The sequence below is a fragment of the Perca flavescens genome, chromosome 24 (genome assembly GCF_004354835.1).
Source record: "Perca flavescens isolate YP-PL-M2 chromosome 24, PFLA_1.0, whole genome shotgun sequence".
Classification (NCBI taxonomy): Eukaryota; Metazoa; Chordata; class Actinopteri; order Perciformes; family Percidae; genus Perca; species Perca flavescens.
The window spans coordinates 7,860,709-7,886,686 of record NC_041354.1 but is presented as its reverse complement, the minus strand read 5'-3'; the positions used below and the strand labels follow the sequence as shown (position 1 = coordinate 7,886,686).

Below are 25,978 nucleotides of genomic sequence, written 5' to 3'. Positions count from 1 at the left end.
TTACAATGATGAGATAGAAACCTGTAAGAACTAATATATCCTGTGTTTTATTTACTTCCCTCCTCTGCGTCAGTCTCAGTAGGCCTACAGGATGTTATTTCCAGTGCATCACGTCCCCATCCCTTTGAGTCACTCATGTTTTCAAAATGTATTTGATTTCATGGCAGGACAGACAAATACAAAAATCAAAGCAAAACATTTTCATTTTCAATGTGGGCGCGCATGTGTGTCCTCCTTTACGGTTAACCAACACTGATATCAGACTTGTTGTTTGCACAGCTTGAGTGATGTGGCACCAAAGTGACCTACAAAACAGCCGTGGTGGGGCCATAAATCACATTGGGTCTGGAATTAATCACTGTGTAGAGGACATCTTCTGCCACCGCTGTCCTCTCACAATCACTCTCTGCAAAAACGCTTGCTCCCTCCTTCCTCCCATCCATCCTTCCTTCTTTTCCTCCATCGCTCCATCAGCCACCAAAGCGACCGGTCTCGAGAGGAAGAAAGAAAGACAGAGATGTCCTTTCCACCACTCATTTAAAATGCAGGTTAAAGTTTATAGAGTTGCTGGCGTGCCAGCCATCTGAAGGGCTTTTCAACACAAGACAATGAAGAATGTTTTTAAGATTAACCTCAAGACCACTTTTTTTTTTTTTTTTCCCCACAGCCTTCGCCCCCATGGCGCCACCATTATGATAACTGTCGGTTTTATTTCAAGACGCTGACCATAGGGACCAGGGTGAGAGCAAGGGAGGGTGTGGAGGAGGAGAAGGGTGCGCTTGATTTATTAGACAGCAGACACAGTGGGGATCCAATCAACATTACATCAGATGCCAACACCAAGTCGGCGTGAAGCTTTAAGGCACTTCACTTCAAGGGCAGCTGCCATCAGTTCAAAGACAACCAGGCACAGTGGCCGTTGTCTTCACTGTAAAGCTCAATCTGCCACTCTTCAACCCTGTAACCCTCCACTGGAAAATGATAGCGCTTGTAGCAAAGCCATTGTATCTGTCATAACTTGACAATTCATAATAATAATAATAATAATAATAATAATAATAATAATAATAATTAAATATATATATATATAAATATATATATATATATATATATATATATATATATATATATATATATATATAATAATAATAATAATATATATATACGTGGTAGTTTAAAACAGGTTGCTCACACAAACAGCTTTTAAAATGCAAACTGTAGTACAGTGTTGGTGCTTAGCAAAGCTTCCGTGACGGCTTAGCAAAAACAGGAGATGGCCCTTCACATATGAATGCACATTGTAATTCTACATTCCAGTGTTTCTTTTGTTTCTTACAACTGTAATTATTTGGTGCATGGATTTGGATGTGTGAAATTGAAGACCCCCTACATCGTCCCGGTCGTGCAAAGTCAAATATATTTCTATCAGGTTCGAGGAGGAGTAAGAGTGTCGCAGCGGAGTGGATAAATTGTTGACTGGAAGGCTTTTTAATTCCATGCAGTCACAACACCTCACCAAATTGAAGTGGGAAGTCATTTGATCCACAGGTTATTTAACAACTGACTTACTTAATTATCGGTGTGCTATAATACACCATCCAAAGGTTGCCACTGCCTTTTGACTACAGCTGTTTTTTTCTTTTCTTTTTCTGCACATTATCCTCAGTCACTTCACAGATGCCACTGACATTGAACTCCTTTCCCTTGCTTCGTGGTATACAAATGGTTCAAACTGAATGCATACAGCTCAAAAGTGTCTGCCATGCTGTCGCCACTGTAACAAGGTCGCTTCAGGATACTAAGAATAGTTTTTTCACAGCTTCCACTAAACTTAGCATTAGGTTGGTTTCTTGAATCAAGACTGGTCATCATTCATCACCTGCCAAGTGAACTGGCTCCTTTACCCCTTTTTTCTTTGCCTCCATCGCCAAACAACTTACTTCACTTTTGGACTCTACTGTAGTCATGTTTTATGACTGGGTTGCCCAAAGCTTTGTCATTTCTGGTTCAGGAAATTATGATTTTGGATCTTGTTTAATTTTTTCCCCCACCTCGAGAGTCATTTGTCCCCACAGGTGGCCTAATGCATTACAATCTCACACTATAGGAGACAGGGCAGGTTCAGGGTCTAAAAGCCGTCTGTATGTGTCAAACCAAATTTGCAAGTGCTGCTGCAGGGGCTGAGAGACAGATTTGATAGCTAACGTTTATAGCTGACAGCTGCCCAACATATTTTTTCAGAGGTTAGTCAAAGGCCTCAGTGTATGAATAATGTCCAGTTTTCCCTGAACCTACTGTTTTTTTTTTAGGAATCATACAGATATGCCACAACTTCATATAGTTCTTTGGCTAGGCAGTCTGCCAGGTAAAAGAGGGGCCACGAGCACAGGTCAGGAATGGATTTCCCAATTTCCCAAAAGATCTTGATATATGAACACTCTCAGAATACACTCATTCAACATGGGCTTTTTAGTGGCAACTCAAACACATAACAACAAGGTATCGTCACCTTATTTTCATGTTTTCTGACCTTGCACGCAGTGTTCTATGATTCAACCCTCCCACACGCATACACACTACTTGACTGCAATAAGCCACAAGCAATGTAGCAATAAATGAATGCCTAGAATGTATGTTTTACCAAACAAACTGCATACATTTTTTACCCTCCTTGTCAGATATCTGCTATTTCACAGTTGGATGGGTTCACATTTTCCAGGAGTGTGTAACTTAAAAGGTGCAGTAGGTAGGACTTATAAAACTAACTTTTTGTCATATTTGCTGAAACTGACCCTATGTTTGAGTAGAACTAAATGAAGCAGGTCATTAAAAAAAATAATCTGGCTCCTCTGGCACCACCTACAGCCTGTAGTGTGATTTGCAAAAATCCACAGCTCCCTGTTCAGATGCACCAATCAGGGCCAGGGGGGGGCGGTGTCTAACTGTGTGTCAATCACTGCTCATGCACAGGCATTCATTCTCCCTTGTGGGGGGAGGGGTTTAGGAGAACATTTTTGGGCTTTAGAAGAAAGGCGGGAGGGACAGAGAAGTTGTTGATGTTCACATTTTTGGGCTAAGTCCTGGATCTTCCCAATCCTACCTACAGCACTTTTAGGTGGCTGCTGTGAGTGGTTTGCATTTTTTACAAATCCACCCTTAAGTGGTGCACAAGAAGCTCTAGCCCCCAGACTAAATGACACATCACTGTCCAGATGACCAAAAATACAAACTAAACTGCAAGAGCTGTTGCACCAATGCTAGCATAAAAGTCTAAGGATAAAAAGCAGCAAAAGAGCAAGGGTTATTTGATGCCCAGGTCACATCATGTGTAAAATAGGAAAAACTATCACATAAAAATTTATTTTGTTTGAAATAATGTCATTGTATAGACAGGAATAAGCTAAAACAAAAGCGTAAATCACTGTGGCAGCATTGTGCTCTTGTTTGGTTCTTCAATCAGGCAAACAGGTGTGCTGCATTTACCTTTCTTATATGGGCGTTCAGTAGTCACATAACCAGCACAGGTGAAACTAATTGACATGCTTGATCACTTTACATCTTTTAAGATGAAAATAAACCTTCTTTAGCTAGAAAACGCATGTCACCATACACCTGGTAACATCTAAATTTTAGATATGTTAATATGCTTTTTCATCGTCCTAGTTTTCATATTTATTTCTATCTATTTTTTTATTTTTCACGTTTTTATTGAATTTTTTTAATAATAGGCTTTATATTGTTTGCCATCCCCTTGTGGGTTTTCACACAATGTGGTTTCTTTCACACTTGCTTTAGATGGAAAGTAAAAGTTGTTATTTAAATTTTTCGCTGTCATGATTATTCCCTATCGACTACATGTAAATGTGAGCCAACTCAGTATCCTCTTAAATCTCCTCTCACGGCTTACTTGCATAAGAAAGCCTTTGCCATTTTTTTGGATCCTTTCTTTCATTAAATCAGTCTTTATTTTTGATTTAGGTTTCACTTTGTTAATTTTTTTCTATTTTGGCTTTAAATCCTTGGCTTTCTCATCATATGATGGTCCTTTGTGTGCTGTAGAGCATTTTGTAACTTGGCAATAATTTATGATCTACTTTTCTCAAAATAAGATAATGTGCAATAATTTTTTTACAGATCCTTTAAGAATTAATTAATCTGGAAAGGTTACTTTTTCTTGTGTTTGGCTGTATTTCATTTACTTGTGCCTATAGGGTTAGGGTTAGTTTTTTGTCATGAATTTATTGTAACTCCTTTCACCTGTGCTAGTTAGTTTGGGTGTTCATGTGAATACTCATGTGACAACTGACTAGGATTGGGTACCGACACCCAGTGCTAATACGGCACCGGTGCCTTAACAACCCGTATCTACCGGACTGAATAGTAACGCAGATTTTGGTACCTCATTTCGATGCCATTGGTCGTTTTGTGTAGTATCATTTTAGCACTGGTATCAAAAAAAAAACGACGTAATAAACATCACGTACTGTACATAAATGCATACAGTGGATACCAAATTGGCCGCTGCTGTTCATTCATTGAAGTGATCCGTCGACGACCACACCGTCGCCATATTGGGACAGATAAGACGTGCCTCTTAATGGATGTATGTCTATCGAGGCAGAAGGTCTATCCACGATTAAAATCATAATTTCTCGCTGCATTTTCAACTTGGCTTGCTTTGTTTCAAATGCCAGACATGTATATGATACAGGATACTTGGTGCGGGGTTTCTTACCAAAAGACCTTGTCTTGTGTAGCTAGTAACCGTATGTTGCTTTTAATTAACCAGGTTGTAAACATGTTGATTTCTGCTATGAAGTAGGGATTTTTTAACACGGAGGTCAATGGGGGATTGTCACCAACAGAATTACAATGTTGAGTCCTTACAGCGGCATCGAGTTTAAATCCAACCTGCAACCCTTTGCTGTGTGTAATCCCCTCTCTGTCCACTCTTTCCTGCGTATCTAGACTCTTATATATAAAAAAAGCCTAAACATGTAGTCCCACTGCTTTTTAAATTAGCTGCGACTTTTTTGTCTTGCTTTTTTCTGTCTTTACATTCAACCAAATATATATTTTTTTAAATCACCCCAGGGATCAAAATGTGTCAAATCAACTACATCGTTCTGATTTGCCCTGGTCAATCAATCCCCCTCAAAAAACACTTTCCCTGTTGTCACAGCAATTAATCGGAAACATCTAATCTAGATCTATGAAGGGGAATGCTCACCAGGACACAGGAACTGTCTCCTCATTGGTGGCTGGCGAGTAGCAAATGGCTGGTGGAAAATCAATACTTTCCAATTAAGTGACACTTGCTCCCAAGGGATGGTTATGTCCAATCATGTGGTGTTTTTAAGTTATTAAATACATGGGTTGTTCTGACTTTTTCTTTCTTAATTGTCCCTCAGTTTTCACATTCAATTACTATTACGATACAGAAGCAAGGGGAATCCATATAAAAGGCATTTAGGAGGCATGCACACATAGTAAAGCATGCCAAGTGTACATTTCTGGGGTCATTATCCTCAGTTGTAATGGGAAAGAAGCAAATGAAAACAACCTTTGAAAGACTGTACAACCACCTGCCAAATATGCCGTCAGCTGCAATATGAGCTCTGCAAAAACAGCCATGCTATGAGGACGCAATCTGTTTCAAGAGCCCAATTCAACTGGAGTTGACAGCGTTGGTATTTTATCCAGTCAGCTCCAGACACACCACCATCACCACTGCCTCGACCAAGCAAATTGCTAGCAGCTAGCACCACTCCCTGAAGCCCAGTACGCAGAGTCAATTATGTTATTGGGTTAGCAGCCATGCTGGTCCCAGAAGGGCAAGAGAAATTAAGCGCTGCACTTACAGCAAGGTGGGTTGGGACGATCGGTAAATGATTGCAGCATTTGCTTCCCCGCCAACTTTCTCTGCCTTTGGTGTGCCTCATAAAACACGTGGAAAAATGCAATTCAATGAATCAGACTCCACTCCTCAGTAAATGAGAGGACTCTGCACAGTGTCTATTAATGTCAACCCATGACATACATGTCTGAGGCTCGCCTCTGTGGTCTGCACTACAAAAGGCCTTTTGTAAGATTAAGTGGGTAGGGAATTATTTATGAACACAAGGGTTTGTGAACACCCATAAATTATTACCACATTTTACATCAACTAACATACTAAAAAAACTTCTCGCTGATGCTTTTTATACAGCGATCAAGTGCGTACTAGTAAAATACCCTTTTCAAAACCTGTTTTGGGTTATAGAAAAAACATTAAGTCAGAAGGGTGAGGGGGAAGCTTCCCACAGAGTATATCAAAGTGTTTGATATCTGAATGTCTTCAATGCAACGATGATTGTGCTCAGAGGTGTCAAAAGTATTCACATTCATTACTCAAGTAGAAGTATAGATAGTAGGGTTTGAAAATACTTTTGTAGAAGTTGAAGTATCAACTCAAGCTTTTTACTTAAGTAAAAGTGTAAAAGTACTGGTTTCAAAACTACTTAAAGTATAAAAGTAAAAGTAATGTAAGGCAGAGATCTTCAACAAATTATTGTACATTTTTGAGTCTTTAAAAAAAATAAAAATAAAATGCCTTAACATAATTCCAACATATTATTAGCAAACATAAATGATAAGCTTACTGGCCTATAGGTAAGGTAGTCACTAAGATATCAGCCCACAGATACAGTTAATCCTAGATTTACTGTGCCACATACAGTATGTCACATACAGTATGTAACATTAAAATATGATTTATAAAATCATGCCAACAATTAATATTTTAATAGCTTATGAAAAAAGGTATGTAAGAAGGCTTTAGGTTACCCTAACAGTTATTGTAGGCCCAGTTTAATATGCAACTTAATTTCATACAATATGTAGGGGGTCCCTGCTACATCTCACTTTAAGTTAAGGGGTCCTTGGCTTAAAAAAGGTTCAAGACCCCTGATGTAAGGGGGGGAAATGCCATTAAGGACAACAGCTTAACTCTAAAACGTGGGGACAAAATCATATGACTATAATAATGTTACAGTATATTAAAATCATACCTACAAACTCAGAAGGGCTGAAAAAGGTGACACGTAGGCTACATCTCTTCTGTGTTTTTCAGACAACGGCAGCTACAGTCTGGTGTCAGACTCCTCTCCAGTGAAATATAGACACACTTTTACACCGTTTAGCTCTCAGCATTTTATCATGTTTACTCCATCTTCTAGCTAACGCTAGGCTAACCTGCTTCCAACTGTAGTGTTGACTAGCGTCCCGTGCGGCGATGTTCAGTTCCTTCTAACGTCCATTTTCGGAGCATCGCGCAGGCACCTAAGGCACCGAAATCCGTGTTGCTATTCGGTCCGGTAGATAACGGTCGTTAAGGCACCGGTGGCGTATTAGCACCGGGTCTGTACAGGTGTTATGGATCGCGTAAAAACCAATAGGGTGCCGGAATAGCTATGTTTATACTTCTCATCCAACCACAATCAAATTCACTCTCTCCGGATGGAGCGATCTGGATAGGGTTTTTTGTGTGTGTGTTTTTTTTAACGATGACGAGCCGGAATGAAAACAAGCCAAACTGAAATATGAGTAACGAGGCTATTTTTAAAATGTAGGGAGTAGAAAGTACAGATAATTGCGTGAAAATGTAAGGAGTAGAAGTAAAAAGTATGCTGTAAAATAATTACTCCAGTAAAGTATAGATACCCAAAATTTCTACTTAAGTAAGGTAATGAAGTATTTGTACTTCGTTACTTGACACCTCTGATTGTGCTCATGCAAGACTTCAGCTCAGTAATCCAGAGCCTACCGTGTTTCTGCGAGTATGCTGATTTATTTTGAGTTTGTTCATGTCATCAGAGATATAAAAGCAAAACAAAGAAGACTGCCCATTTGGCGTGGCCAAGGACATTTGACAATTTGTAAAAAGCTACATCCATCTTCAAGACTAAGTATTGAACCTTGATGGTACGGGAAATCAGCAAACACATTAATTTCTGTCACTGTGGACAGAAGAGGTACATTGTTTCTATTTGCCAATGATCAATTTTGGATGGGAGCAAAAGGATCATTTTTAGATGGAGGCAAAAATGAATCTACGTAGTGCTGTGTGTTGGTATTAAAGTCAAATGTATAACCCTTTTAGTACTTTTTTTCTATGCTAAATGCAGTGTGCTGCGAAATGGGAACATTTGAGTTATGTAGTTAGATAAAAGGCCTTATACTTTTCCATTTTTGAGATATGGTAAACCATTTCTGCTTTGTCGGAAGGGCATGCAGCAGAGAGGGATAGGGATACAAAAAAAAAGTCTTTTCTAGTATGCAAATTATAAGTGAATACAGGGCATGTGCACAGGCCTGCCAAGTCTTCAGATGTCCCTATCTATCTCTTTTCTTTCTCTCTTTCCCCGTGAAATGAAGCTGTGATGTCGGAAATGTCAAGATCTATAAAGGAACTAATGGAAAACAATAATTGTGAAGTATACTTGTGCTACACAGGTGGGGGGGTCGAAGAACACAACAGGACGTCACACTAATTTGGCCATTTAAGTGACACTCCCACTGCCGCACAACCCTGCGGCGAACTAGTCAGACAGACTGATCTAGTGTGAATGAACCCTAAAGGCTTTTAACATCATACAGGTTCTAATTGTCCATCGACAGCATGAGCCCATTTGCAATGGCGTCAGAGGCTTGACGCCACGGAGCCGAGCAACAGTCCAGAATCAACTAATGCACCTTACTTTGAAAAGACTGAAGGATCTGTTTTTCATGCTGTCGCAGATCAAGCACAGTGACCTCATCCTGGCCGAGTGGTAATTTTGCTTCGCGCAAGTGGGTTCCGTCCCACCTTCACTGGCAATTTCACAGCTTTCCATGACATCACTTGTGTCGAAATAAGCGCAGAGCACACTAGAATGGAGTGACCGTGTTAAATCGGGGGAGTAGTGCAATTTGTGTGCCAAAAATGAGCTTGAGCCTGTTCAAACAAGTTCTTAGCACTGACACATATGTTCAGTGCTATTCTTGTCTTTTCTTTGTGACGTACAAAGGAGCACTGAGTAGACCCTCTCAAATCACATAAAACCATGTTACGCTCACTCGTTTCCCCCCCTCAGAAATACTGTTTGTTTGTTTCGGTTATAAGATGTTTTATACATCATAACACATAATGCACCTTTATGATTTTTTTTTTGTATGGAGTTTGGTGCAACAACAGGACACATATTTGTTCTAATGCAAGTACTCTGATTAACCGAGTTCTTCTAAACACCCAGTGCGAGAATTTACGGACTTTCTGATTTTGTGCATCAGTCAGGTTGGTTTCTGCAACACGGTGCTGATATTCCACTGGATTTGTGTATGGTGTCAATTGAAGTAAACAGTAACAGCCTTAGTAGCTCTGCTGATCTTCTAAGATATGTTCACGTTCAATCTACAGTCTACAGGTCGTGCTCTCAGAGCCAGGCAGGCATTCCCACTGTGTGTTGCCTCAGTCACTGAAGTGAAGGCAGACCATGAGAGGTAGACATACAGTGTGATAGACAGGGCTGCGTTTTCCTTTTCTTTTATAGAAGAAGTAAGATTATTAAGACGCCAGAGTTCTGACATTTCATCCTACCTACCAAATGATCATATCTGAGATATTTGCATATGGGTAAGTTAGTCTTTACAATACTGCAGTATGATTGCAAAGGTTGTCTCTTATACAATACCCTATGTGCCAAAAGGCAAGTAGTGCCTGGCTTTTTTTGGGGATGAGAGCAGTTGATCTGATTGGCTTTGATCAAATCCAGACCTTCTGTTATTTTCTGGTAATGTTTTCCACCTAGTCCAACTCCTTTCACAACTGTACCACCTATGCGCCCCTGCTGGGACAGCACCTCTGGTCACAAAATGACCAGAAAATCTGTTGGTCACACACAAAAGAGCTTGTTCCTTGTCTGCCTGTGTGCCCATTGAAATCTATCTTATACTTGCCACTGATGTGGTGCAGAGCAAAGACACTTTTTTTTTTTTTTGCCACTACCCATTCAACCATGGGTATAGCTAGATGTACGAGCATGCTATTTAAACTTGTTATTTATTTAAATCAGCTTGTTTCAAGTATTAAAAATGTATCCAAACGTTTCATTTCTCTTGACTGGTGCAGTGACTTGCAAGTTGTATATTGCCTTCTGTCCAGGGAGGAAGGTTCTAATGAAAGATTAAATTGATTTGCATCATGGGAAATGTAGGATTCACCATTTCTGACCCATACTAGGGACTAAAAGTCAGTCATTTATTTTAGTCATTCTTTTTCAAAAAATTGTTCTTCTTTTTTGACCATTCAAGGATCTCAAGCTATTCGTTCGAGATTTAATTCACAAGCTAGTTCTGTTATCTCTGCAGCTCTGTCAACACATGTCCTAAGCTAATGTCACACACACCTAAAAAAACAAATTAATGCTTGGCCAGTTTGTGGTCGAAGCAGGGATCCCTTTGCTACCATGCAAGCAAACTCTCTGTCTCTAACACACTCACAAACACACACATCACAGTGGACACCTCCTCGTGATTGATATTCCCGCAGAGATTTCGAAAGCAGCTGATCCGGAAACCCACATTGGCAGGTTAATGACATGACCCCACTGTGACCTCATCCTCTGGGCTGTGTATGCATACCATCAGCCCAGTTAAAGCTGACTCAGGCTGTATATGTGTGTGTGTGTGTGTGTGTGTGTGTGTGTGTGCATGTCTCCATTTGTTTGTTTTGCATGTGCATTTATGGGTTTTTCTTGCACGTACAGTACATGGTGGTGATGTTCTGGACACAGAATTCTGCAAAGCAGAAAAAATGCATTTTAGAGAACTGTTGCTAGCATTTGCTTGTCTGTATGCTTTCAGTTTGCTGCGGGAATAGCTAAATTAGTTTAATTATTGATTTAGTGGATGTCAAGCCAGTTTTTGTCTGTTTCTTGCTTTAGTTGGTTTGACTTGCAGCGGATGAAGACTCCATGTCCTCTGAGTCTGATGCGAAGATAACAGCTCCTCCTCCTGATTCATTTAGATTTATTCATTATATGGACATTAAGCAAAATGGAAAATACATTAAAAAGGCTGATGCAGAAAATCGCCTCAACTGTGGAGGAGTGTTGTGTATGTGTTTGCGTTTGTGTGTTTGGCAGAAATTTGGCACAAGGCCCGATGCGTCATTCCCGCTCTTCCTCGTGGACAGGGAAGCGTGTAACATTTGCCTGCACTCTCGGTCACTAGAGACCTAAGCGATGAGCATTGCATGCCGTTGGCATTACGGGCTGAATTCAAATGTCCGTTTTCATTTCAGCTGTCGACAGTCACAGAAAATGACCGGACAATAAGCTGCATTGATTTGTAGAAGTCTTGTTATTGTCTCTTGGAGTGACACTTTTTATCATGTCAGACAAACCATACCCTCTTGTCAATTACCACTTTTTTTATTTGCTTTTGCATCGAACAAAATGAGGTCTTCATCTCAAATGTCAGCTTTTCTACTTAGATTGACACGTTTGCCACCTGACGTAGGCATGAGACGGCAGCATGACAGGAAGCAACACAAAGTAGATCACGGGAAAAGACAACCCTGTCACGTCTTGTCTCTGTCAAGTCTCTGTGTTTAGTTAGTTTCTTGTTTTCTGTTGGTTTTCCATTTCCTGTTTTATTTTGAAGGTTCTCTGTTCTCCCTTGTGTTGTCTTGTTGTGCTTCCTATCTTGTTTTTCCCTCCTGTTTGATTGTTCTGCCCCGCCCTGATTTGTTCCACCTGTTTGTATCACCGGCCCCTCGTTAGTGTTCATTACCCTGTGTATTTAGTCTCTCTGTTTCCCTTGTCTGTCGTTGGATTCTTGCTTTCTGTTCATGTGGTTCTTGGTGTGATGTATGCTGTCTGAAGTGTTTTCTTGGCTGAAATAAATTTTTGTTTAAACTGCATTTGGTTCCAAACCTTCCCTCCACCTTGACAAACACTCCATTTGTACTTCAATATGTAAACTTTTGAAATTGAATCTACAAAATCTATGCACATAAACTCAGTCTTTGGAATCACTTACTCAGGGCCATTTAGCAGCCCAGGAAGCTGAGATTTAGCCCACCAATTCATGCACTTGCAGTACTGTACCAGTATAATCAGATTTTAAAACGGGGGTAATCAGCACTGAATTAGCCTGACAAGTCAGACCCACATCAAGATGTTGGGTCTGGGAACTCACCACTGACAGGGCTCAATGAGAGGGGTGGGATAAACGGTTGTCTTTGAAATTTCCTCTGCATGCAATAGGATAGCGCTACAACCAGGTAGAGCAACGAAGAAGGTAGCGAAGCTAGTTGATAGATTAAACTTTTGCTGTATCTGGTCGGCAAAACTCCGAACACATCTTCCTTTTTTAAGAATGATTTCTGATTTCAGTGCCATACTTTTCTCGAAGAAAAGTTGAACTCAAAGTCTTCCAGAAGACTGCAGTTCCCAACAGCAGCAGCCATAAGCCCGCCCACCGACTCTATACACGATGTGATTGGCCTGACTAGAGTTTGGTTTTTCCAGCTCGCAAGTCAACGGAGAGTGCCTAGACCCCCCTGGCTGCAAATTAAATTAGCTGCCACTAGGGTGCGTCTAGATTTCTAGGCTAGCACTGAATCACACTGTGAAGAAAACTGCTGCTCTGCTCTTTATGGGTTTCCAGTTTGTTCAGTGCTGGCCATACCCCTACAAGTGATGTCACAACAATTATGTGACAGTAATGTCAACTGTGTCATTACTGATTGGCTTATTTTATAAGCTTTGATCATGGAAATATATGGAAAATACAACCTCTTTAACCTTTTGTATCCCGGAACACGTTGCTAGTAGAGATTGTTCTGTTGGCAGTACTCTGTTTCAGATTCAGTTACACCCCTGAAAGCTGCCTGATTCTCCACAGTCTGTACTGTTGGCCACTGAGCAGCTCCAGTTGAGTAATTGAGGATTGAGAGCTTTGCCCAAGGGTATCTCAATTGGAGTTGTTGATGGAAGGCAGTGTTAGACTCTTCCCCTGATATCCCCAACTACTGTGGGGATTCACTGAATTGATTGCAGTGTAAGGCAGTATAAGGTATGTAGTTTTGTGAGTAATAATGACCTTTATCTCACTTATTAATATGACCGTTATTATATTTTTTGTCATTGTAATTTTGCGTTGCTGCTAAAGAAAAGAGGTACAGTACATGTCAACTAAGAAAAGTTGGTTGTTTCCAGCCATGTGTTTTTGAATTTCTCTTTACAGTTACATTATGCCCTTTTTATTGCTCATCCATAGTATTGTCTGGTTTAAAAGATTCACAATAGGCCTACATATCCCAGAAATATTATTATTTGAAATGAAAAACATTATCTTCTGGGGATAGTAGTATGCCCTGCAGGCTCTAGTTTTTATTTAATTTTTAAATGCATTAAAGTGAGGAAGAGAAAGTATCAGTGCAACTGTTTTACACCCACAAATAATAATTCCCATGGTTAAACCAGTGGTGCATGGGGTTTTCTTCTTTTACAGTGTTGTATTTCTTCTTTTTTTTAATCAAACAAATGCTACAAATGTCCATGGTACAAATGTTGCTGAGTTGTATTGAACCAAAACATTAGACATTTCATTTAGCGCCACGATCAGGACAAAATAACAAAAGGTTGTCCAAAACTCAGGTTACAATAGGTTTATGATCAAATGCCTCACCCATCAGCCTCAGCTGTACTTTGTGTTCAGTGCTAGTTAGTAAATGTTAGCATGGTAACTAAGTTGAACATGGCTAAACATTAGCATATTAGCACTGTCATTGGGAGTATTTTAGCACGCTTACATTCAGATCCTTTACTTAAGTAAAAGTACCAATACCACACTGTTAAAAATACTGTGTTACAAGGAAAAGTCCTGCATTGAAAATGTAATTTAGGTAGAAGTATGTATTGTCAGGAAAATGTCCTTAACGTATTCAAAGTAAAAGTACTCAATGCAGAAAAACCCTCACATTTTAGAAACGAGAAAAAAAAGGGTCAAAAGCATCAACAAAAGCTTCAAATATTCGTTAAAGGTGTCAAAAAAGCACTGAAAGCGTCAAAAGAAGTGTCAAAAGAGGCGACAATAACCAATTCTGTGTTTAATCGGCTAATCATTTCAGCTGGACTTGTAGGCCGTTACATTGTTGGGTAGTTTAATGTATAATAAAACATTGTATTTTATCAACTATGTGCAAAAATCTTAATTTGTAAAGTAACTAGTAACTAAAGCTGTCAGATTAATGTAGCGGTGTAGAAGTAGAAATTGGCATGAAAGAAAAGACTTGAGTTCAGCTCAACTTTGTTACATTCCACCACTGTTAACATTAGCATGTAGCTAATATCTGCATGCAAGCATGGTTGTAGGCTCTCTGAGTACCCATTATGCAGATGCATGTGACATAAAATATGCATAAATACAATGCAACATTAAAGGCATAGAGAAGACATGCAAATGTGTTTAATAAAAGAAGCGACTGCACAACTCTTTTGAACAGTGCATAGAAACCACTGTACTTTGTGTCCAGAGTCCAGCAGACTTTGAGTGCACATGCATGTGGCATGGCCAGGACACTAAGGACTACAGTACATGTACACATCCACAGTACATGAGTCCAAACACATACTTACACTTTGTCTATATCTGTCTCAAACACACTCATGCATCCTGTCCCTGGGTTTTACTCCACAGAAGACCACTCTGGTGTGCTGATGCAGAAAGTCGAAGCAGGCTGTCAGGTACTACGAGCTCTTCATTAGACACAGCACTTTCACAGCCATACCCAGCGCCATGTAATAGAATTTATAGAGTGGTAGTTGAATTACGCTTTTCCCCCTCCAAGAGGCCCCGGCTGAACAGGTGGGGAGAGATACTGGGAGCACTCAAAGCCATTGACTGTACTGGATATTCGTTTCAGGCATTCTGAATTAGCCGGGGAGGCGAGGTGCTGATATTTGGTTTGGGATCTTAAGTTGGAAAACTCATTGAGACTGTCATAAGCTATTAGCGAATGGTTAGGTGAGTGGACTGAAAGCATTCTTTGCAGGTAGCGCTTAGGCTGCCGCTGATTACATTTGCATGCTGTTTTGTATTTCATGTTCATGTCAATGGGACTGGGCCAAAGAATGGACCTATTTTTAGCTTGTATACCCAATAGGTTACAAGCTTGGAGTTAGGAAATATTTCTTGGAAGTGCTGCTCTAGGGGAAGACGTGATCTCATTTATAAATCCTACTCATTTAAATATAAAACTAACTCATTAGTTAAACCTAAATGTGTGGACCACCAATTCTGACCGACCTGACTCAAATACAACAAAATGAAAATGACTGGCACGATCCCATCTATGGTCTTTGAATTTGCTGAATTATACATTGTGTTAAACCTCAGTTTGGCATAGCAAAATAATCAATTTTGTAGGATATGTTCCACCAAAACTTTTTCAGGGCTATTAAGGCCTGCAGGCTAAAAACAAGTCACGTCTCTTCTGATCCAAATAACGTACCATTAATGGATACAATGTACTTGTTTGGCAATATGGCAGTGCTATTATGTCTTGCTTGAGCTTTATAATACTTAACAATGCCACCTTATCGAGTGAAGTGTTGTGGTATCACACTCTTGGACTGGGGTACTAACTTTTTATTCATGGAATATACAAAAGGTCAAGGGTCTAAGTCTTTTATAACAAATGTCATACTATACATACTACAGTCCCTTATACAATTGAACCAATAACACACACATTTAACAAGACAGCATGGTGGATTTAGTCATAGGGATAGATGGCAGTTTGCCTGTAACCAGTGCTTTGAAACTTTTTATGATTATTCAATTTTGCAAATGTCTTGTACCGAAAAAAAAACAAAACAAATAAATCTCATATTTTTACCTTTTTAAACACATTTCAGGGGGAATGGACGTGCATCTTTCCCAGATCATGAACTTCGAAATTTGGCCACTTGCAGAAACCAACTGAATTTACTCAATTAGTATTTGTTAAGGCACATTGGTGGTCTTAGGGTTGAGCACTGTGGGGGGGCTTAGGAGCAAGTGTTCTGCATATTAGGCAGCTGCCATGTGCCAATTTAAAGTTAACATGACTTTCATTACGCCCCTTTCTCTGTGAAGGTGGGACATCCCTTGCTTAATATAGATTTATTTCCACATGTCTCTTGGAAATGTAAGAATCTAATAGATATTTATGGTTGGGCTCTTTTTAATCTAAGAGGAGTCGGAACATCTGCGGCAAATTTTAGTTGAATAAGACTTTCAATTTGTCATATACACATACTCAGTCACATGAGCACAAGCAGTAAAAAAGATCTGTTGCTTGCAGGGTAAGGTAGGATGTACTGTAAATATATGCGTAAGTGCTAGTACTCTATGGTATGCGACAAAACAATATTGATTGCTATTCATCACTCCTCACATATTGGCTTCATGTATTAAGAGTTCAGTAGAAGTTTGCTTCTCACCTTTTGGACACTGATAACATTTTTGCTATTGCAATCCATTTGCCAGCCTGAGTTTGTATCGTTAATGCGAAGGAATATCAAAGTGCAACGTAGTTACAAAAAAAAGTTCCTCACTAAAGAAGACTTTGTAGAATAAGTTATTTATTGTAATATGAACGAGACAACACAAATCCACACAAGGTCTACTCTATACACGTGTTCCCAGTCTTTATTGGAAGCAATTATTGCCGTTTAAATCTACAAGAAGTCACATAAGGTGCATCCAAACTCTCAAAGAAAGGAAGGCCAAGGTCTATCAGGCTCATTATTAAAATACAGATTGCTTCCTTCCCATAATAGCAATCTCACATATCTTTCACTAGCGAAGCATATAAATGTGTATTAGGCTTGGCACCAGGTCAGGAAGAATTAGTTTCATTTGCATTATTCATCGACCTAGCAGGCAGACACATCTTTCATTGCTTGGGTGACTTACTGTTGCAGAATTTTAAATATTACCTGTTAAGATATACACACGGTATTTACTGAGGCAATTTGCTCTGAGGGCGTTTTGTGGAGTGGTCACAACAGTATATATACACCCGGGACCTGGGCCTGCAGACAACAACCTGATGTGCTAATAATTGGTTGATTTCGGAACAGTCAGTGACGTTTCTTTGGGGAGAAAATAAAAGAGCTGAGTCCATTAAAAGAAAGCTTACTTTGCTCTGCTAAGCAACAACATAAACAGCTCTACTAAGAAAGGCAGTCTGCCAATAAATAGACTGGTGTGCTGTGTCAAATGCAGCATAGATGGCTAATCAATGCGGGGCAGTTCACTTTCCGATAAGCCCATCCGTTTTGGTTGATCGCCATCTATGTGCAGTTGGGTTGAGTGTCATCAAACACATACTGTGGTTGATCGGCAATAAGATGAAGCCACTATGGGAATGCAAACAAGCATGTGTAGAATTTGCTGTTTACTCACTCTAAATCTTTACTCAAACATTTTATATTACCAGCATAGTCTCTTGAGTTTGAGATCCTGATTGAAGTTATGCTTTTAAATATTTGCATTTACCCACTTCAGTAATGCCAATACATTTGGATTCATATTAGGCAACAACAGATTCATAATTTTTATTTTATTTTTAAATAAAAGGCTATTTCAGCTTGAAAAGTACCAACAATGCATTTAATTCATCTGGATGTAAAAGCCAACAAAGGTCACATATGTAACTATGGGTCTATGAATTCTGGAAATTTGATTCTTATTTGTATGTGCCCTTCTAGTTTTCATTCTTGAACCAGAACAGAATAATGGATCCAAAAGAACTTTTAAATATTTGTCCATCAGAGATAATCCACATCTCTCGACCTGCGTCAATGGCTAGCCTTGTACTTTGTGGAAGTACAAGTACTCAGAAGAATCTGAGATACTGTCGTCCCCCCGTCCCCCCCATTGTATTTGATTTGGGGCGAGATGCAGCCTTTTTTGTTTATAGGCCGGGCTAAGGCTTGAACACCATGGGTCAGGGCCCGTGTAGGGCTTTGTAGGTATGGCGTACATGGCACTGTCACAATTTGGTCCTTTTTGTTTCTTTCCCTCCATAGAAACAGGCAAATAATTGCTGTTGCATTGACCACTATACTGGGACCAGAACCAATTAATAGTATCATTCTCATCAATCATAATTACAACTTCAATAAAACTAATTAAGTTGCTCATTGATTTCAGACATTTGTTGTGGTCCATTCCAAGCATATTGAGCTGCCAACATGCATGCTCTCTGCCTTTCTTGCACAGACAGTAACTGGCAGAGCTGAAGCCTGAGCTGAACTCTGACAATGATCACATGAATAAATATGAAGTGCAAGATACTGTATAGTGCAAGCTCCTGAAGAACACTCCTCTAAATCAAAGAGCAGCATAGCATTTGGCTACGGGTGGTTAAACATGGCCTGCAGACTTTCTCATATACAAAAATGGTGTATGTAAGACTTGCAGAATCCAGCTAATGCAGTGAAGTGGCAGCAACATGCATGTGCTGCGAAGTACTCTGTCATCTATAAGCGGCGAGAATGTGGCAGCTCCTAACTATTTATTTCCTGTGCTTTATACATGTATGAGATACAAGCCACATTTCTGAAATGAAAAGTTACAGTGTAACTTTTCACGAACTCCCGTGAGACTGTGTTGGGAATAAACAATGAGGTAAATACTGTATATGCATGCAACCTCCTGTTACAGGACTGAATTATTGCCAATTAATGTCTGCTCTGCGATCTTCTGCTTGATGTAACCAATGGTATGTAGACACATATATAAAGCTGCACTTATTTGAACAAAGGGGCTATAATTGCCAGTGAGAGGTAATTTTGATCTTCAGTATTCCACACATTATGCAACTGGACGTCAGCAGACTGTGCACATTATATTCACATTGTCTGAATACAGGAGAGCTGTGCCTCTTTCATAACTTGCAATTATTCAACAAGTGCTGAATACTGAACTTTAAAAAAATCCAACTTCTCGGTCAAGGTTTCCAATTGTTTTATACTTAGTTTTCAGCTCAAAAGCATAATGCATCTCAAGACAGATTGCATGAGAGCCTGCCTATTAGCAGGAAGAACAATAGTGTATAGGGGAGGATGGGATGGTAATGAGTTCTGGATCACCAACCACATAAACAATACTCTTAACAGATGGGCGCCAACAAGTACCAGCTGCGGAGGCAGTGGAGTGAGGAAGGGACTTGTCGTCGGCGAGGACTAAATAAAACCCACTTCTGGAGGGTTTGGTCTGGAAAGGGACAGTAGCAGCAGTGACATCCTTCGAGGGAAGGCAACCTGTGGCTGCTGACGCGAGGGCGGCAGGTGGAATGAGGATGGCAGCAGACAGTGTTGTGCCCCCACGAGGACGATAGCTCCACTTTGATCCAATGCATGATTCATCACAGGCTGACTTGACCAAGGACAACCAAGGAGCTTCCACACAAAAACTTTTCATCACATTTCTTAAAAGTATAACCCTGATTTATACCTGCATAATAAAGGTGGCAGGCTTATGCCGATTTTTAAGGGAAGGTTCATTTGAACGTGTAAAGAGGAAAATAATGTGTCACTGATATGGTTTTGTCAACAATAGACCCCAGTATTGACACCTATAGCTTTCAATAGCTACACTTTCACATCATGACATATTTGCCCATTATGCTGGCATCAATAAAAGTTATTTGGCTTCTACATTCTGACTCATACTTAAATTACTTTTTTTTTGTTTAAATAAAAACATTCACATAAAAGACTACTATCCAGCATTGGACCTTCACAGCATACCAATTGCAATACAAAAGCTGAACAATGTTTGTGCAACACACTCCCTAGGAGGCTGCGGTGCATCAGGATCAAAACCTCACGCCATAAAAACAGCTTCTTCCCATCTGCTGTCGGCCTCACCTAACAAGGCCCCGGACAACTACTGATGCAGACTGACTGACTGACTGACACACACACACACACACACACACACACACACACACACACACACACACACACACACACACACACACACACACACACACACACACACACACACACACAGACAGACAGACAGACAGACAGACAGACAGACAGACAGACACACAGACAGACAGACACACACAGACACGTTCCACTACACCCCACTTGACATTATCGTACATACTGGACTATACCTGTCCATTGCACATGCCATACAGCCTGATCTTTTGCACATCCTTCAACATTTAAACCACTAAACCACTCAGCCTTTTGTTTAAACAGCCATACTGTACATATTTGTTTTTGTATTTATTTATGTTTATGTATGCACCACCCACCAAGGCAGATTCCTTGTAAGTGTTACTTACTTGGCAATAAATCCGATTCTGATTCAGAATCTATCCAAGTGAAAAACCTGCTATGTCACACCTTTTGACACTGTGGTGAATCATTTAGTAGCTGAAAATGTGCTCTTGGCTTTATCTGCTTGATTGTGTCCCATTATCTCGGGCCTCTTGATGACCTTCAGACAAGTCAAGTGCAAAACATTTAGACACAAATAGGTTGTGACTCTGCCATTATGCCAATCAAGGCTCTGTGTGATTGAAAATGCATTTGGCTGATATATGATTTTTAGGCACAACATAAACAGCCAGCAGCATCAACTAAAACAAATGTGCCAGACACACAGATTGCAAAGGTCCCTTTGATTAAGGAAGATTAGTCTTAATAAACAATCATTAAAAATAATACCCACTGGCTTTCAAACACCTCTAGGTAAAAGACTGTGTGCAGAAGTAGCTTGTTTTGATATGTGCCTGTGCCCACCTGCAAGATTCATGATTTGGACTGAGACAAAAGCTCCTTGTGGAACACTTAAAAGTGTGTCTTTGTGTGCAAGTGTTGTGCCATTTGTGTTATGTGTGAATTTGTAGCTTTTCAGCCTCTGACCCTCTGGTTATGAAGTTCACACTTCTCAGCACCTGGTTGAGAAGCCAGCAAAGGAACGAAGCAAATCAGTTCAGAGAAATTACTGGATTTCTAATCAGGTGAGATATGATTTAGGTTATTAGTGGTAGCACTTTGGCAGTATGTTGGTGAAAATAGCCTCTATTCAAATATAGCAAATCAATCAAACTGAAACAAATTGTTTGAATCAAATGCTTAGCTTTGTGAAATCCATTCCAGTGCTGGAGCAATGCATATTTTCACAAAAACAAACATACGAAGAAATGAAGAGCTTAATTGAATTTGCAAAGGCTTTTAATTGTGTTTATATTATCAGGGTGATAGTTGTTAAAATATGAAAGGAAAAGGTAATTATATGAGTGTGTATGTGTGTTTGTGGTGAAAGCGCGACTGAGCTAGCAAGGAGTGAGCATTGGATGCATTCACAATCTCGCACCTGGGAGCTACACCTGCAGCCTTTGGCCACTGACCAGAGAGAAGACAAGTTGAGGAGGTTTGTGTGTGTGAGCATGTGAGGGAGTTTTGTTAGCCCAGCATGCATTCAAACTGCTAAAGCTCCAGCTTGTCCAACCAGACTGGAGCAAGAGCACTGTGTTAATAATTCAATGTAGAATTTAATTAAAATTAATTATTGAAGGTGGTTTGCGTCCCACCTTAAATATTTAAGTAGATCTCATGATCATGGGATCTCTCAGACTCTTTTGAAGGAATTATACTATTGCTTAATATCGATACAAAGATTGTCCATTTTCAAAAGTGAAACATACATGGGATGCTGTTTCCCTCATTGTTTTCCAGTGTGTAAGAATAGCCAATAATGGCTGATATAAAGCCAGCTAAGAGAGAATAACTGAAATGTTCTTGTAAAGTGACAGACTCTCTGCTAAATCTGATCTGACAACTCAGCGTTCACTCAAATCAATTCGCCAGGGTGGTCATGCCCCCTCTGCATATACCATGCATTAACGCTGCAGACAGTTATGACATATTGTAACATAAACTGTCTGAACAAACTAGCTATTCCTTTGCAACTTTTAACAGTGGAGCAATGTGTTGATTCTGCTCCAGTGAATACAACCAAGATACAGCAGTAGTTAAGCTAACAAGCACTAAAAAGTGGAAATGCCATATCTGTACACACACACACACACACACACACACACACACACACCTACCTAGGAGTGAATGTGTTGTCTTAATGCATTACTACAGTCTTGTCCTGTTGGCCACAGAACTTCAACATACTCACTCAATGGAATTCAGCCAGCATCCTCTCAATGTCAAACTCTCTTTAAAGCTACAACATGCCCCGAATATATATTAAGATTGGCCATGAATATTTTTCCAGGATAAAATGTATTCCAATTTTTTGCAACATTTCCGTTACCCATCGCCATCCCCTCTCCAATAAGAACTCTGTCTACGGAGATTTACACCGCTTACAAGTGTGGGTTATGTTTGATTTATTGGTCAGGGCTGCCTGGTGATTTCACCTGAGCCAGCGTTTTAATTCGGCTTTGGGTGAATTAAGGTACAGACCAGGAGTACAAATTGAGCTTGCCCGTCTACGCTTGGTGTGTTTGAGAGCTTCTGCCAACCTCTGTGATGTAGTGTAGGCTACTGTAGTTAGAGAACAACTAATTTGTCAGTTCTGGGTCAGAGAAGGGCTGGTTTATAGCCAGAAATCACAATGTTAGCACATGAGGGCCTCTTACTTTTCCACAATAAGAACATAAGCAGAATATACCCAATATTTAGAATTGGTTAAAAATGATTAATTATACAAACATGGGACGACAGGACTAGGACACCTCTGGATCACCTTGTGACTTGTGGTCCGAATGCTTGTTACATGGCTGAATGGTAAATAGCTGCAGTCTCTGAAGTTACCATTATTTCCAAATGCAAAACTGCTTTTCAAAAGCTTTTGCCTGAGTCAATTAAAAGTGAGTTTACTGAAATCACAAGATACATCTGCCAGCCATTATTCCGCTAGAAAACAATAATTTCATACACTGCTTAGACTCTCAATAAATGTCTATATTTTGTTTCAGCTTCCTTAAAATGTGTGTTAAACAAGAGTAACTTAATCTGTTCCTCTCTACATTTTACAAGTGCATATACCCTAGCCGTTCAAAATGCATTATGTTTCCCATGGTATTATTGAAAAAGGAGAAGAGAGGAAAAGAGAAGGCAAAAGAAAAAGAAGAGTGAAAATGAGGTTGACATGTTGCATGATATCACTGCAGACATGGACAGACTGTTCTTAAGGTGTTTATGTCACACACCAGTATAAGGTTCTTATTTTTACAGCAACAAAAACATGTCCACTGTTAAAACCTTTCAACTTTAAATAATTTATTAAAACCAATAAAGCATAAGAAAATGCTCCTAAGCTAAAATAAATAAGACAGCCACTTAAAACTAACTAAATAGTGTTTTTTTTAACATGTTAGTTTTAAAACGCCACTGTAACTTACTTTCAAGGCCAGTTACCTCAAAAATACCACTCGGTAGCTTACAGCAGCAACTGCAATTACACATTTAATTTTTCTCAACCCATCAGTCGCGGGAGTACAAACACACAGCACGCCGCAGGCGCTGGTGCGCAAGGTCGTCCACAAGCAGCGTGTCAGTGTAGTCTCGGGGCATTTCAACAGTGATAAACTCATTGGTCATCAGAGGCATCAAACCTGTGCCCGTCTGGTTACAGGGTGCTCTCTCTAATTACCAGGGCGTACTGCTCCGCTGACACACCAGTCTGACCCACGGTATCACTTTAGCTGTCCATCATCAGCTGTCACAATGCGAGCACCGAGGTCAGATAACTTATTTTGTCTTCTTTTTTTAAGGACAGGACAGTGTACACTTGAGGGACTGATGCTTGTGGCAGCGTGAAACTGGAAGTACGCCTCACCCAAAACCCATTTTCCCCTGGATGATTTGATGAATAATAATTTCGACAACATACTAGATGATACTGTGCCACTTTGTATTTATTTTTCAATTAAAAATGACATTGAGAATGACGTCCCCCGCTTGTGCTCTGATGTTTTTTTTTTGGCTTCATGACAAATTCAACAAGGTATAGTACCCCTGACAATAACAACAACAACCTTCCCCCTGTGTCCCCTTAATTCCAGATTCGGGAAAGCTGCCAAACTACAACAGCCGCAACCCTGACAGATCAGATAATTCAGGACTCACTCCCTTAACTCCTGCCATCAAAAGTGCCTCGGTATCACCTTTACCCATCAACTCATGTTACAATGCGTTGCTTACCTGCGCTGATCTGATATCTAGTTAAGTCATGAAGGATGCATATCAACTCAATTTGGTATCGATTGCTCTGGTAATTAGGCATAATTTAATTTCCCACAAACCCCAACCTCCCTCTGTGCTATCTTTTTTTCAGACCCGGAGGAAATCAAGAAGGCATCGCCCGCGGAATATGTAATTTCTCTGAATATGTGTTTCCCCCAGTCGGCTCAACCTGATAGAACACAGCTTCATTTTTTGGGGAAGAGTGCTGAGAAGGCATATAGCTTTACACGTGTGGATTAATGACGAGCACATGCTGTGAGCGAATGTCTGTTCTAAGTTTGTTGACTGCAGGCTTGTGTCTGACCTGCAGATGAACTTGTGTGATACTGTACAACATGGCAATACAATAAAGCTAATGTGTGGACAGCAAAACTACTTGTAGTATATTGTTAGGTAAGGTAGCCTGCATTTTATCTTCAATGGAATGGGAAAATATTTAAGTTCAGAATGTGTCTGGAACTTGAACTAGTTTATTTAAAGGTGTAATCTTTACATTAAATAAAACCTTCTTTTTGATGCTAATTTTTATTGTGCATTTTTTCAGGAATAGTCATTCATTGTATTTGCATTCTATAATTACCTCTCTATATAGTAGTTAGTATTGTTAGTGGAGGAGTTAGCCACTCCAGCTGTATGTAAGGATTTTTCCACCAATTTAGCCTTGCACTTCTATAACGTTATTGAGCTCACAATGAACAGTTATTTTTTTTGGTACTAAAATCCTTGCAGCAGAACGGAAGTTTGTCTTTTTTTATTGCATGCATCTTTCTGTTTATGGTTTCAGTATTTTGCCTTGTGTTTTGTGCTATTTCTGTTGCTGCTTTGTAGTTTTCTGTATGTTTCCTGTTTTTGTTGGTTATTCTGAATTGTGTAAGTTTTGGGTGATTCCTGTGCTCTCCGTCCTCACTTGTGTTGTCTAGTATTGTGTCAAGTTTCTGTGTTTAGTTGATTTCATGATTTCTGTCTGTTCCTGTGTTTTCCTGCCTTTGTTGATTGTCCTGCCCCACCCTGATGTGTTTTACCTGTTGTCTCACCTGTTCCTGATTTACTCGTCACCTCATGTATTTAGCCTCTGTGTTCCCTTTGTCTCTTGTCAGATCGTTTTGAGTTTGCGTCCTTGTCCTGCCAGTCTGCGTCAGTTTGTATATGTCTGCATCAGCTCCTGTTAGTTTCAGTGTTTCCTGTTTTTGTAATTCCTTGGTTTTTTGGATTTTTTGGGACTTTGTGTTTTTGCCTGTGGAAGCCTCAGTTCTCCGTTGGTTTGGTTTTTGTGTTGTATTAATAAATCCCTGAGCCCGAACCATCTCCTGCCTGCCTGCCTCATCTCTGCGATTGGGTCCTTTAATTCCCTACCAGTGCAACACTTTCTTCTCTATCAAAACCTGCATTAAATTACCCAAAATGCAACCCAAGTCGCTCAAAGTCTCAGAGATTTGGGTATGTTGTATAATGTGCTATATAAATAAAGCTGCCTATGTTGTGCTAGCACCAAACAGGGTGGCTTTTATTGTGAAGCAGTCGCAGGAAAGACAATGTATTTGTCACTGGGGTTAGCACCGACTGCAAGTGTTCATCAAAAATGCCTTGACAAAACAAAACGTGGTCATTTTAGGCATTTTTTTGACAGCGAGTGAGTGTTAAATAATTTTAATGATTTAATTATATTTTAACAT

At 39.9% G+C, this 25,978-nt stretch overlaps 1 long non-coding RNA gene across 1 annotated transcript in view; it reads left to right on the top strand.

The window, feature by feature from the left end:
- LOC114551202 (uncharacterized) overlaps positions 1-25,464 on the top strand; it is a 97,255-nt gene extending 71,791 nt beyond the window's left edge. The window contains exons 2-3 of the long non-coding RNA XR_003691866.1: positions 24,125-24,283; positions 24,397-25,464. This is a non-coding gene — a long non-coding RNA (uncharacterized LOC114551202). The remainder of the gene's footprint in view (positions 1-24,124; positions 24,284-24,396) is intronic.
- Positions 25,465-25,978: the final 514 nt, after the last annotated feature.